Source organism: Neopsephotus bourkii, unplaced genomic scaffold (assembly GCF_033783945.1).
Source record: "Neopsephotus bourkii isolate Nb327-2 ecotype Australia unplaced genomic scaffold, CSIRO-AGI_Nbou_v1 NB_354, whole genome shotgun sequence".
Lineage (NCBI taxonomy): Eukaryota > Metazoa > Chordata > Aves > Psittaciformes > Psittacidae > Neopsephotus > Neopsephotus bourkii.
Genome location: NW_026900860.1, coordinates 674,961 through 689,790, shown reverse-complemented (window position 1 = coordinate 689,790; position 14,830 = coordinate 674,961). Strand labels below are relative to the sequence as shown.

The 14,830-nt window shown below is 46.8% G+C and overlaps 1 long non-coding RNA gene across 1 annotated transcript; it reads right to left on the bottom strand.

The window, feature by feature from the left end:
* Positions 1–10,822: 10,822 nt before the first annotated feature.
* Positions 10,823–11,761, bottom strand: LOC133209599 (uncharacterized). Its single transcript, XR_009724690.1, has 2 exons — positions 11,700–11,761; positions 10,823–11,227 (listed from the first exon to the last, which is right to left on the bottom strand). It is a non-coding gene; the product is annotated as an uncharacterized LOC133209599 (long non-coding RNA).
* Between the last annotated feature and the right edge of the window lie 3,069 nt (positions 11,762–14,830).

Below are 14,830 nucleotides of genomic sequence, written 5' to 3'. Positions count from 1 at the left end.
TCTGGGGCTGCCAAAGGCAGCCCTGCTGTTTCATTCCTGCCACAGCCACCGGCAGCAACACCAGAGGAAACAGTGCCCAAAAGGATGCCAGGTTCCCCCTCTCCCCTTCCTGCAACCATCCCAGCCAGGGTCTGGGCAGGCCAGGAGTAACATCAAGCAGCCCAATGTGCCCCCACCACCTCTGCTGCAACCTGCAAGTGCTGGCAGTGGGTGGGCCTACTGCTGTGGGAGATGCCATCATAGAATCCCAGACCAGTTTGGGTTGGAAAGGACCTTAAAGCTCACCCAGTTCCAACCTCCTGCCATGGACAGGGACACCTCACACCAGGCCATGTCACCCAAGGCACTGTCCAGCCTGGCCTTGAACACTGCCAAGGATGGGGCAGCCACAGCTTCTCTGGGCACCCTGTGCCAGCGCCTCAGCACCCTCACAGGGAAGAGCTTCTGCCTTAGATCTAACCTGAACTTGCCCTGTTTCAGTCTGAACCCATCACCCCTTGTCCTGTGGCTGCAGTCCCTGATGAAGAGTCCCTCTCCAGCATCCTTGTAGCCCCCTTCAGACACTGAAGGCTGCATTGAGGCTCTACATGCATGCTTCTGTGGGTCACCCCTTGGATGGCACTGAGCTATAACTGCTGGGACTGAAGTGTCATCTCAAAGCCCCATCTCTGCAGCCCTGGGGCACTGGGCATCCTCACCCTGGTCTGCCTCTCCACAACGGCTGCATGCAGAAGCTTATTAAAAGAAAGTAGTTTGCAAGTATGGTCACATAACAATCAATGTATAAAGACCATACTGAAAAGAAAAAAAATCCAGACATCCTTTAGTTGTGATGGTTTCATTTCTGGAAAAGTTCAGGGAGGGGTTGAGTTTCCAGCTACAAGCCAAAAACCTACATTTCCACACTCAGGATATAACAAAGGCCCCTGAAATTGAAACAAAGAGACAAAAGTGACTTTCTTTAAGGATCTGGTATTTGACAGTGAACTACTATAGGAAACAGATGAGAAACACAGACTTCAACTGAGCTGCTTGAAACAGCCAGTCCCTGTTTGTTACTAGACAAAATGGCAGGCACAGAGAGTTTCTCTTCAGTTTTGCTGCTTCTCCTGCTAGGCTCTAGTTTATGTTTCTGCCATGAATTGCAAGGAATTCCTTTGTCTGGGAGGGCCATGCTGCCCATACCTACGCAAGGTGCACACACCCCTAGGAGCAGCACTGCTGGCCCCACAGCCAGGCAGTTAAGAGGTGCTCAGCTCTGCACCCAGCCCAAGCACATGGGAGGGATGAAGCATGCAGCTTGGCTGCAACCTGTGCGCGAGACAGCACAAGTACACAAGGGAGAACAGTTGCAGTGATGTGAAAAATAAGTTGGCCCATGGAGAACCCAAGTCACTGACAACCAGCTGGTCACCACAAGCTGGGTGGGACCGGTTCCCACAGAGCTCCTGGACAGTTTTTCAACAGGAAAGCAAAGTTAATGCCTATTTTTGCCAAACAGTTTAATTGAAAAAGGAAGAAACGTCAGTTTTACAGACTGTTCATCCAAATCCATTTTTCCCTGAAGAGCACGTATTATCTGCATGCTTTAGGATGAGTCACCGTGTCCTGCTATGTCTGGAGAGCGAGCAAATTGAAGAGCCAAACCTGTTTCAGAGCAGTGGGGAGCAGGCAGCTGCTAAAGAGATAGCTTAGGACTGGCACAGGTTAGCAGAGGAGTCTGTGCAATTCCCAGCCTTGTAGATTTTTAGGAGCGAATTAGACAAAGAGCTGCCAGAAATGATGGGCGGGTGCAAATCAGGAAGAGGGAAGGACTGTATCTCACAATCCCTTGTGGTTCCACATAGCTGTGAAGAGACCCTTCAGGAAGACACAGCATTTCATTATCAGCCACAAGGAAAAAAACCCCAAGCATGACAACATTTTCTATTAGTTTACTATCAGAGCACAGAGCAGTAACTCTGACATCGAGCAATTATTTCTGCTGTTACCCAGAAATTGTGTTCATGGGACAAGTTTACATCCAGGATTTGGCTACACGAAAGTATGCTGCTACCGACCTGTGTAGTAACTCGCTCTGATGAAGGAACATCACGTATGTTAGCAAACCTGGCCTCCATCTAGTCTGGAGCTGAGCATTTGCGGGCTCTATGCAATTACAGCAAATTAAATAGGAGAAAACCCATTAAAACTTGAATCCTTGAAAGCCTAATTGATAAGGGAGCCTTATCACCTGGCATGAATAGCTATGAAGGTTTACCTTCTGTAAAGAGCTCCTTGGTTTTGTTAACTGGGTAACGATGCAGCAAGACTTTTGGACTTCGGCTTCGTATAGTAGCTGGACAGTTAGAACATGAAGGACTTCGATGAAATAGCTGCAGGATCCGACAGATGTTGTTAATATTCAAGTGCTGTAATTAGAAACTAATTGATGTTTAAGCAATGGAATTCATTTCCCCTAGTGCATGCAGGATGTACGGCCATATATGATTTAGAGTAACTACAAAGTAGCTTGAATTATAAACAGCTTGTGTTAGGAGCTGTTTCTCTGCAACTTAACCCCAAATTGTCTTTGAATTTCTTGCTCACCTGTTTCTGCAGGAGAAGGAAATTATGCAAAAAGAAGTGATGAGCTGCCAGAAAGGTGTTGCTTTGCATGAGGATTTCAGCAATAAAAGATTATTGATGTTGCACCCTGGATTCTGCAGAAATAAACCAGTGGGGCTTTCATCATAACTTCTGTAATAACTTCAGTATGAGTATCAAGAGATGAAGCTAGCACAAAGTCACAAATACTATCTGGGGGTTTTCTAGTCTCAGCCTAACCTGAGAGTACACGTGTTGGGTCAATGGCTTCTCACAGAGACCAAGTTTTCCATGAAGGAGCTGCCAAAACAAGTGATACTCTGTTGTAGGTCAGAACTGGGTGGCAGATATGCCTGGAAGGCACAGTTGAAGAAGCCTTCATACAGACTTGGCTTGCTCTGTTGACCTACTCACCAGCTTGCTGTGGACATACTGTAACCTGCTTCAGGATTTGTGCCATGCTTACTTAATACATTCACACTTTGCAATACAGGAAAAGCCCACACAGGGTGATACAGTGTATAATAGGTAACTGATGAAAATTAACAGGAAGTCTACAGGAAGACCTGCAAGCCAGATGGGAAGGAAGAGAGACATACAAGAATACAGCCAGATTGCCGAGATAGCTTAGTGGCTCGAAAGAGTAACCTTAGTTCATTTCTTCCCTCATATCCATGTGCCTTCATGTCTGCTAGGCTTTGAGAAATCCTCATTCCCAGCCTTCAAACCTGTTCGCAGTATGTGGCATATGCTTTTTATGCAGAGGTATACGATCCCTGTTATTAAATGCCCTAAGTTCCTTGTCACAGGAGGAGCGACACGGTCGAGGTGCAGGGCACCGTACTCCCCCCAGGATAGAGGAAAAAGCCAAACAATCTCATCCATCCTACAGCTCCTGCCCTAGAAAATACCCTCTCAAGGGGGAAGCAAGGAAGCTGAAGAGGTCTGACTAAACAAAGAATTGTATCGTGAGTAAAAGCTAAAAGAGTGGGTGGGTGTTTGCCAGCCGTTGCTGAACTAAAGATAGAAGGCTTTGCTTATGCATTGACCCAGAAGATCTGAACACATGAAAAGAAGGCATTTTCCACTGTCTACAAATGGAGAAATTCTGGAAGGAGGGCTTGACGCCAAATATTTTTCTAAGCTTGGTGTGTCAGAAGGGCTCTGGCAAGTGCCTTTAGAAAAACAGCTCATGTTTGCACATATTCACCAACCTTTTTGGGAGACAGTTTCTTCAGGCTGCCAGTTGGGTTGTGCTTGGCACCTGAGACGTTTTGCTGGAAAATACAGCATGTTTTTGTTGCTGTAGAAGGTAGTAAAGTTTATAAAGCTTATGTTTTGGTCTGAGGAAAAACAGTAGAAGCGCAGGGCTGGGGACTTCAAGTAGAAAGAGCTGGCATTTCTAGCTAAGGCTAAACAAGCAAGAGAATAAACTCTCTCTAATGAAAATAACATCCTTGGGAGAAAAAGTAACACAGAGAGGAATACAAGCAGAACACAGTGCAGTTTGAGGGCATCACAAATTCGCCTGGACCAACTAACAAGGAAATGGAATAAAGATTTAATGGAACCTCTTTCTTTAATGAATTACATGAAGATACTTGTGCATAACTTGGCTGAAAATGCAATCTTTCTGATTCTCTCAGAAGTACCTCTCTTGCAGCTTTGCTACCAGGAGGTCAGGTAGTTGCACAAGACTCAGTCACAGCCTATCACACATACAGCCGTTTTTGAAAAGGCAGGGATGCTTGCCCAGGACTAACTAAGGATTTCTCTACCAGGCTGCAACTTTGAACTAGGAAACATGGGTTTGTTTTTTTTTACAACTCAGAAGCTGTAAAGCAGTACAAATGGTTTTGTCTGTAAGCAAAGGTCTCAAGCATGCCCTTCAGTAGCATAATAGCCCTAAGACCATCACACAATGTCCTTGTTAGTCCTTGCAGCATGCCTAATTACCTCACCTATCTCCAGAGTGGATCATGCCCTTGAGCTGTGACTTTGTGTCAGCTGTGCCAAGTAGACAAGTTTCAAGGGTTTACCTGTTGCTGTCATTTTTGTGGTGGGCTGCTCAGCTTTAAGGATTACATTAGCTGATGAAGCCTTGTTATGAGACCTGCTTGGATTTGGACAGTAAGAAGGCACAGGGCTAACTGCAGTACAAAGAACAGGAGTAGGAAGAGTCAACAGCAGGGAAAGTTCTCCTTGACCACAAGGACCTACTGTCATGTGAAACTCCGCCTCACCAAGTTGCAGATTTTTATACATAATGCGGCATCTGTCTTCACTGATCTCTCCATTTCCAATTTCACTTAAAAACACATGTCTAATCAGTTTGACTTCTCAGTTGCACAATCCCTGGGATCTGTCTGGCAGGCTGCTCCCCAGAAAGCCAAAAGCCCAAGTTTCGCCTGTATGGCGCCTGCCTGTTCCTCACACGGTGCCCAAGGATAGTGCCATGGACAACGCCAAAGCAAATAGCTGTGGAAAGGCTTTGACATTTTTTGTATAGATCAGCAACAGATCTGTTGGTATAATTTGCTGTGGTCACAATTGCAACATACCATTTTTATGCAACCGTAACACAACTGATAGTTTGAATTTGGTGGGGGGGGGCAGGGGGAGTGAGGAGAGTTCCCCTTACAAGTAATGGGGACAAGAATTGTGCAAACACTGAACTGCAGAAGAAAGAGTCAGTCGTGATTCTTCATATAACACTGAAAACTTGACCAGGATGTCTGAAAACTATGCTTTCTACAATGGGTTCCTTTCCCTAAGGGAGTGAAAACCCCAAGTGAGTGGACCAAATCTGTCACAGTTGCACGTTTAGCAGCAGGAACCTAATTTACATGCATGACTTTACGCATTGGGCATCAGAGAGCACACAAAGATACACTCAGTTACCAGATATCTCAAGGTGTGGGCTCCATGCCCAAAATTAGATTAGAAATATGCACTGTTAAATAAAAGAGGTTTACATGTCCCATAGTAAAAAATGCTTACCCCTAAAAGATATTTACATGTCCCTTAGTAAAAACATGTTTACCCCTAAAACAGACCGTATATAGGAACAGAACAGGATGGAAATGGGCATAGACAGGGAATCAAGGTCCAGCAGAAGGCTGCAGCTGTCTGCTGTAAGAGTCTCCAGCAGTACTGGCCCATCTGTAATGGCTGGGAAGGTCCAGAGCTTTTCTGAGTTGCTCCACTACGTGATTTTTGCTACATCACTACCATAAGCCAATCAGCATTAATAACACCATGTTACTAATGAGGGAATTGGATGGTTTAAACCAATCAAGCTCGAGTGACTTTGCCCATGCCACAACCCTCCACCTTGGCTGTGACAGGTTTGCTTTTGCTTCCCAGCTGCCTGACCACTGCCATCCCAGGTACACATCAGCAATTTGTACACAAGATACACAGACAGGTCCTCACCATGCAACTGACTTCAAAAACCTTGTCCCAAAGTTGGCCTGAGATTAAAACCTCACCACCAAAGGTAGGATTGCTGAGTGCCAGCTCACAGCTGAGAATAAGACTGTGCTAACAGGATTCTCCTCAAGCTTTCCTTGCCAAAGCTGAGGTCAGCCCCCAAGACCTGCCTTGACACCTGCTCCAACAAGCACACCCATGAGACTAACCAGCATCACTGCAACAGGCTCTGCAGTGGGAGGCACGCTTGTTTCCCTGACACACAGCAAAGACTCCCGGAACATTCCTCCCGGCCTTCAAAATGTACCAGACACCACTCAGACTCAAGTGCCACACTTGCTATTTCTTCATGTTTGGAGAACCTCCTGTGGTTATTTTCAAACGTGGCTTTTGCTTGTTTTCCCTCAATATTAAATATTTGGGAGGTGTTGCTACAACACAACAATATCCCCCAAATTAATACTTGTCCTCTTGGTCTCGGATTCTTCCTGTGCCCTGTCATGCTACTCTTAAATCACAGTTCTTCTCCCACCCCCCTTGCCCCCATATAAGGATCTTTAGACATTAGTAGATACCTCATGCTTTGTCCATGAGTAATTTAGTAAGGCGGTTTGAGAATCTTCGGGCAAACTATTCTCCACTAGTAGATGTTCCTATGACACATTCTGTATGGCAGGGGCATTCCCAGTATCATGTCTTTCACCTTAGCAGGTTATCAGATTCTGTGTACAGAATTACTCTGAAGATAAAGGTGCACCTTAAAGACTTCAACCCTGCAGGTTGCTGCTTCAAGTGGCAGGCAAAATGGATCAATGGATAGCAAATGGTCACTTTTCCATCGTGTTTTCCCTTCCAACGTAAGAGCAGCAAAACTTTTGGTCAGTGTTTCCTATGGGGCCAAAGCACAATCCTGAAACTTCTGTGAATTGCTGAGGATATTAAACAGTGCAGATAAGATTACAGAGAAACAATGCAGCCATTTTGAGCTGAGCTTTCCCACAGTGAAAGGTTCAGTGAGGCCCAGCTGGTTGTTTTGACTTCAGACACTGACTCAGGGATTGGAAATTTGGACACCAAGGGTGGAGCAGAGAAATGATTTGGCAGGCACAAGGAAAATTTAACCTTTTTCAGCCCATGTGCTGTGTACTGCACCAACTAGCCATTGCAGGGGCTAAAAGCAGATCAGCTGCTCTATATACCTGGGTTTAATAGCATGCAAATGATTATAACTACTAATCTTTCTCCTCCCTTGTGCTCCGTCTTAAACTGAGGATCTGTAAGCAGCTTATGTACACTGTGTATCTTAGATGGGCCCAATCCTGTCCGAGTATCTCAGTAGTGCCATGACACAAACAACTGCAAGTGACAGCTACAGAATAAAAAGAGGCAGAGAGCCAGCTGAGGTTCTGAAAACTGAGCTTCAGCTTTTAGAAGCCTTTATTTCCCTGCATTTCAAGTGTATCTGAATGTTTCCGGGGGGAGGGTGCGCTCTTGGAAGAAAAGTGAACATGCTTTCCTGCTGGTACCTTACCAGAAGAACAGCTATTTTAATTGTTTTATTCCTCACGTGGTGTAATATTTGCTCACTTCTGCTGCTTTCCTGAACAAAGCACACTTGATAACATACACAGAGATGCACTCAGACACGCAGGCACGCTCCTCGCAGATCATTTGTATGCTGCTTTGCCTTGCTCTGGAGTGAGAGCTGGGGCACAAGGGGAAGTGCTCCCGCCAGGGAGGGCTGGCTGTAAGGCTGGCGTGCAGCGCAGAGCCCTGGCAGCCCTCAGGAGCTGCTGTAGCCAGGCTCCTTCAAGCCCTTGCACTGCCTAGAGAGCGGCTGGGTTTTACAGCTGCGTGTAGGGCTGCTGCTGTATCTGCAGCACATACCAGTGAGCAGGAGGCGAGCAGACACCTTGTTGCTGATTTATAGGCATCGCTTTGTTGTGCATTCCTGGTGCCTGCAGGATTCTGCTGACTTTACACTTGCTTAACTCCCAGTAAGATCAGTGGCAACTTTGCCTTCACTGAGATCATAATCCTAGAGCCTCCAAGAGGGAATATCGACAGACAGTGCCAAACCACTTGGTATGCTGTATTTAGAAGGCTCTGCAGACTGGTGGATAGAGCAGAGGAGAGTCATTCAGGGTGTATTTATTGCTGTAGCGTGATTCTGACAGGACCATCTCACCTCCCAGTGCGTCAGCTTGCCCAGCTGGGGAGCACAGGCTTTGAGGGGTGTGAATTCCCATTTGAAAAGCATGTTGAGATGCTTAAGAGAGGAAAACAACTGTTTCTACTGTTACCGTTCTCTGAAAAGAATTATTACTTTTACCACTGAGAACTACCAGCTTTAAGCAGAGATTTGTCTTAGTCTTTCTTCTTGCAAGCCAAGTATTTTTTTATGCTAAGGAAGCCTCAAAGGCATTATTAGTAACATGGGTTTTTTTTTTCCTCCTTCTAAAATCCCACTTTTCAGTTCCCTTTCACTATGCAGTCTCAGGTTAGTGAGTACTGACAAATGCTATCAACACATCTCGACAAAGCATAAAATTCTGTCTAGAGCCATTTCACTCCTTCAAACATGCTGAACTAAGAAAGATAAAGAAGAAGCAGGGGTGGGGGAAGAAGGAGAGAAATGAGAAACATTTCCAAACATAACATAAAAGGTCTTGCCTTAAGACCATGGATTTCCTTTTTGGTACTTTCAAAGAATGCGTCTTTAGTTCTCCTTGGCTGTGTGACCAACACTTGTGGGGTGTGTCTGTGGTTTGCTTCTCTTCACAGTAACTCTATTGTTCAGAAACTGCAGCCAATTTATGGAAAGAGGTGGAATGTTTATGTAACTTACTTTGCCTTAGACAAGAAATGAAAAAGAATTAAGGAAAAAAGGCTGGTGGAGGAAGGCCAGTCAAAACAGGAGTTTTCTTCCTTTCTGGACACAGATGTTGGGACAAAAAAAAAAAAGCCCGTTCTGTGTTCGCGCTAAGCTAAACAGCATTTCCATTTTTAGCCGCTTTTTTTAATTAAGTAGGTCAGGAAAACAAAATCAGCCACTAGATTAGTGCTATAATTCACTCGTTTCAAAACGTGCCGTGGTTCAGAGCTGCCCTGTTAACATGCTTACAACACCATAAACTGAGAAATAGATAGATTGGGGTCAGATGATACCACTTTCACCTAGACTGATGTCCCCAAACATATAGTTGGCAAGTGCTGCTAGACTGCAGATGGCGAGTGTCTCTTCAGAACTAGACTGGAGTTCCCTGCCATTTCCAAATTAGCTGAGCTACAAATACCATTTGCAAATTGCCAACCAGAAAAAGGCAGCCAAAAGAACGAACCTTATTGTTTTGTGTCCCCACTGTCTGTATTGCAAAAGCAAGCAACTTAGTATCACTGAATTTCAGCCTTACCCACACAGCTCACTAATACCTGCTTTGAACTCTTCTTTAAGTGCAGTATCCATCTAATAACTTCAGGTCAAATTCAGCTTTTCTAATTGGACATAACTTTGATTTACTGCTAAGGTTTTGATTGAATAAGAAGGATCTCTAAGCTTTGGAGTATCCTCAGGTGGGCCCTCATGAGCTTGTATTTGTTAAGGTTGGACCTGACCCCTACTAGGCAGGTGCAACTCACCTGAAACCAGCACATTCACAATAAATAGATCTCAAAACCAAGTTCTGAATGTAAAGAAACAACTTCCAGCCATCACACACCACCATCGCAAAACATACCCGCCTCGTATCGTATCCCCACCGGCATGAAACCAAGTGGGCATGGAGCCAGGCTGCACAGACACCAGTACTGGCAAGACTGGGTTGCAGAGCCCACATTCAAATTTCAGACTTTGTTTCAGACATATACCCAGAAGTCTCACCAAAAAAAATACAACATGGAAAATATTATAAATAGAAAACAGAGCGGAGTTAGGTGGCTCCAAACCCAGAGCGAAGGCAGTGTTCTCTCAAGACACAAAAAACACAGAGCTTGAGAGACACTGAGGAAGCTGGCCCTGCCAAAATATTTCAGCCTTGACAGGGAGAACAGTTTCTGGAAGGAGATTCTGTTGCTATAATTATCTGGTCCTTTGCCTCGCTCAGACCACCAGTTTATTGCACTGGGCCAATAAAGGCTTCCCAGGTGCCAGGAATATCCAAGAGTTTCCACCCTAGCCCAGAGCTCGGGTGGCAGAGAACTCAACCTATTCCCAAAATTCATAAGCTTTCCAAGTGCTCTGCAAGGCAGGGCTGAACCAGCAGGAGCGAGGGCTGGAAACTGTTCCAGCTATATTATTCAGCTTGAAACCCCTGCTCGAGTGTGCAGAGAGTTTATTTGACCCAATGGGCCAGATTGAGCTGTGATTGCCTTACCTCCTCGCCAACTGCAACAGAATTGCACAAGCATGAGCAGAGTCTGGTCCAATAACAAGTAATTTGCCATATGGAAGCTACTGAGCAGACATCTGCAGGACACTGAAAGTGCTTTTCTATATGCAGTGCTGAGTGCTACAGTTGTGCATTCCACAGAGACTCAGTTTGCAAAGGGAGAGAAATGAAACATTATTTAGGGGTTTGGTTTCTTGGCCTTGAAAACCAAAATCTGAAAACAATTAAAGCCCAGTGCCATACCAAATCAGTTATGCAGTCATTCCTGGATTTTCCCATGGAATTTTTACATAAGAATTAGGCTGTATTTGATTCAAACTAACACACAAAGAATTGTGCTGGTCAGAGGCAGGCCAGCTTGGAGATGAGTTTCAGGAGGTTTTGTAAATGCACGCAAAAATCAGTCAGAGGCATACTGAAACACACTGCTAAAGTTTACTAGAAACGTGATGACAGCTCACCCATTAAAAGCTCTATCATGCCTTACATCTTGTCCCCGAGAGATCCTTTTCTGCACCCTCCCATTCAGGCATTGCTTATCTTCTCTGTCAATGCAGATTTCCCTCTCCAGCCCATCTTGTACAGCCTGTCCCACAAACAGGGCCACAGGAAATACCCTTCCCATCTCGCTTTGGACACCTTTCAGTTGTGGCATTGCTGGGGGATGGAGCGAGCCCTGTGCTTTTCCAAGGAATGAGCAACCTTTGATGGCAGGTTGGCCGCTGTCCAGGAACACACAAGGAAGAGGCTCCCTGCAGCTTTCTCAGCTCTTTGTGTACCCATGTAGCAGCTGGGCAAAATCTGGCCTCACAATGGTGTGTCTGTAATGACACAACCAAATCCAGCCCTAGCACGGAAGGGAAACACCATCCAACTGGAGGCCAAGCTTTGAATTATAATGGTGCCCTCCAGACTCCAGATAGCTGCATCAGCTGCTTCCCCCTTCACTCAGAGCCCTGTAGCTAATGTTCCTTTATCCCATGAAAAGGCCAAATGCTCTGAGAGGAGGGGATTTCTCTGATTCTTTCAGAAAAGTGAAACTTTTGCTCATGTAAAACAATGAAAAAAGACAGCCCATTCACCAGGCAGGAGAGCCAGGCAATGAAGTCTCTAGTTTGCCTTCATTGCAGGAGACCTGGTGCAAACTTCCAGAGAACATGGCTGTGCAAGAGTAGGTCTCCGATTATTGCCTACAGCCCCATTAGCACATTTGATTCTCTTCTCTTGTCCATTCATGAGTACCAAACCCATCATATAAAACTCACTAGATTTAGTTCAGCTGTTAGGATTGACCTGTAGAAGAGTCCTGGAGGCAGCCTTGCCCTGGTCTGAGATTTGGACACAGAGGTGTGGAGGGCACAAAGTGCTGGCCATGGTGGTCTGGACAAAGGAAAACAAGAGGGTGTTCTATTTTCAGCCTTTTATGGTTAACTCAAAGCTTTTCTTTCATTGAGCCAAATGTTGTCATAATTTTCACTGCATTAATCTCTCGAGTCCAAATCCGCTTTTTAACATGACACTTTGGATGTGAGATGACAAGTGTTAATATTCATTATTCTACAAAGTTATAAATACCCTGAGGTAAGGCAACTCACTGGAAAGGACAGGACCAAAATGATTTCCTCAGCCCTGTGCTTATGTTGAGATCTCCATCACAGATACCATTTTTCACATACTGAAATGCTTTTGCTGCACTTCTTTTGGCACTAAAATTCACTCGTGTACTTTTATTTTAATAGATACTATAAAGTTAAATTCAAATCTTCAGTCAAACTTTCCAGTTCGCAGTAGGCAACTTGCACACGCACACATACTGACATTCAGCCTATACACCATTATCCTGCTGCAGTGCGTGAAGAAAAGCAGTCATTACAGAAGCTATTGGAGTTTCCCTACTGGATTTTTCCTACAGATGCTTTTTCTAGCAAGATCTTACTTGCAGAGTGTTTTCCCATCAGAGCCTTGCCAGACTTTTGGGGCAATGCTGAACAAAGGTCTTACCACCTTTGTAACACTAAACGGCATTTAGTCTTTCATAAACTTGATAGCCTGTAAATCCGAGATGGTCCACACCCTCTGCATTCCTATGTCGCATACTAACAGCCTCTTCTTTAATTACAAGGTGTGGCATTTCTGGACAAGAGACAGCTAATCCTCCAGACGTGTGTGTTATTTACATTTACCCTAGAATTTCTCCTTCATGCAAAGCTTTGCCTCTGAATCTGCAAAGGTCAAACCTCACAGCCAAAATCTCTAGCTCATGGCCACGCTTTGATGCCACTTAATAGTCTGGTTTACTAATGAATAAGTAGAAGTGTTCTGAACACACAGGATTCAGATCTAAAAAGCTGCAAGGTATTTGGATCTAGGAGCTCGGTTCATGCCGGTTGCTGTTGCAAAACACGACCATCTGCAAAACTAAAGCTTCAACAGGAGCCCAGATTAGCATGCTGCTTTAAACCACCCTCAGCTGCAGTTGCCTTCAAGGATACTTCGTTAGAAAGAAGAGCTCAAGCTCTGTGTTTAAGAAACACCATCAAAAGACATGCTGACAAACTGACTGTGGTTCCTGCAGCTGGGAAAGGCACAGCCCCCCCGGGACTCCCCAGCTCTGCGAGCCAGGCCACGCTGGGCTGCAGACATCACCAGGAGACTGCCAAGGCCCCGCTGGCTGGCAACGATGGGACCAGCCCTGCAGAGCCTGGTGCCAGCTTTGCTGGACGTGGGGGCTGCAGCCCAGTGTGCCTGTGGCTGCCCAGTGCAGGGAGGACCGCTTCCCGCAGGAGGGCGGCCAGCACTCCTGGGCCCGTGCCCACCGTGCGCTGTTTCCTCACCTCCATCCAAGTCTGACACCCACGGTGCTTCCCACATCCCACAGCTTCAGGAAACCCAACCAGCCTCACCCCCAGCCTTTCCTCGCCACCCTGCCCTGCTTCTCCTGTTCCAGAGCCTCTCTCCTGCTGCCGTCTTTTCAATCCAGAGGAAAAAGCCACCCTCACGTCCTTCCTCTTGGCACTGAGAACTCCCAGCCGAGCAGCACACAGGGGTGCAGCACCATGGGCAACGCTTGACCGACACCAAGTGCCAGAGAAGGACTTACTTAGCGGCAAGTTGTGACTTTGAAAGGAAGAAGACTTTTGGCCCTCACCATGCCCACAAGTGACAACCATCCCCAATCTGTAACTCAGCTTGGAAAAGCAAAAGGGAACCTGGGGCTGAGGCACTCTGAGGCCAAGGTGATGATTCTGCCATGGCACAGCACACACTGCGCACTCACATGGCCACATCCAGTGCAGCAGGGCAGTGCCTGCACCACAAACAAGCTGCAGCCCAGGGTTTGCATTGCCCACAGCCCTTCAAGCATCCCTCTCCCTCCTCCAGAGACACCCCATTGCCATACCTCTGCCCTCATGCCTGTTCCTCTGTACCGCGGCAGGGTCTGCCCTGGTGCAGGCCCGAACGCCATGTTCCGTGTCCCCAGCCATGGCGCCTGTGGCGGCACCTGCTCGAGGCAGCGGCAGACACCCACAGCACATCACCACTGGGTTATAGAGAGCAACAACACGACTTCTGCCCCTCAGAAAGGGCTTTGTGGGTGAAAGTCATTGCGCTGGGTGCCCACAGCAGCGGGGGCCACAGGGCAGCCTCTGTGAGGAGAGAGCGGCCTGCGCCATGCTGGCTCCAGCACACCCATGGCAGGGCACGGCTGAGCCCCGCAGCCAAGATGGCGGCACCAATGTGATGAAGAACATGAGACGGATCCCTGCGGACATGGAGGTCAGAGAAGGAGGTGCTGTGGGCACTGGAGAGGACCATGGAGGAGCAAGGTGTAACCTTGCAGCCCTGGAGAAGTCCCTGAAGGACTGCAGCTCACAAAGAGGACCCCGTGCTGGAGCAGGGAACAGTGTGAGGAGAAACGAGTGCCAAACAGGAACAGCTATGGACTGACCGCAACCCCCTTCCCCAGCCCCTGCTCTGCTTGGGAGGGGAGGAGGTAAAAGGGTTGGGAGGGAAGCAGTGCCTGAAAAGGAGGAGGGAAGGAAGGTGCTGTTTTCTCACTAGCCAATAACTAGTTGGTTATAGATTAGTTTTCCCCAAGCTGAGCCTGCTTTGCCTGTAACAGTCACTAGTAAGTGATGTCCTGTCTTTATCCTGACCCATGAGGTTCATTTTCTTCACCCCATTTTCTCCCCCAGACCTGTTGAGAAGCTGAAGTAAGATCACTCCTGGGTACCCACTGCAACCCCAGCAAAGAAAGGAGAGAAGGACAAGAAAAGAGCAGACTTCCCCTGACACTGCAGCCCAGACCTGGTACTCATGATGCTTCCTGATGAATCGGGCCATTATCTGAGCACTGCCATGGACACAGAGCCCGGCTTCAACACGCGCTCATCAGGAGGTTGAATCTGTGGGTTTGGAGGCTG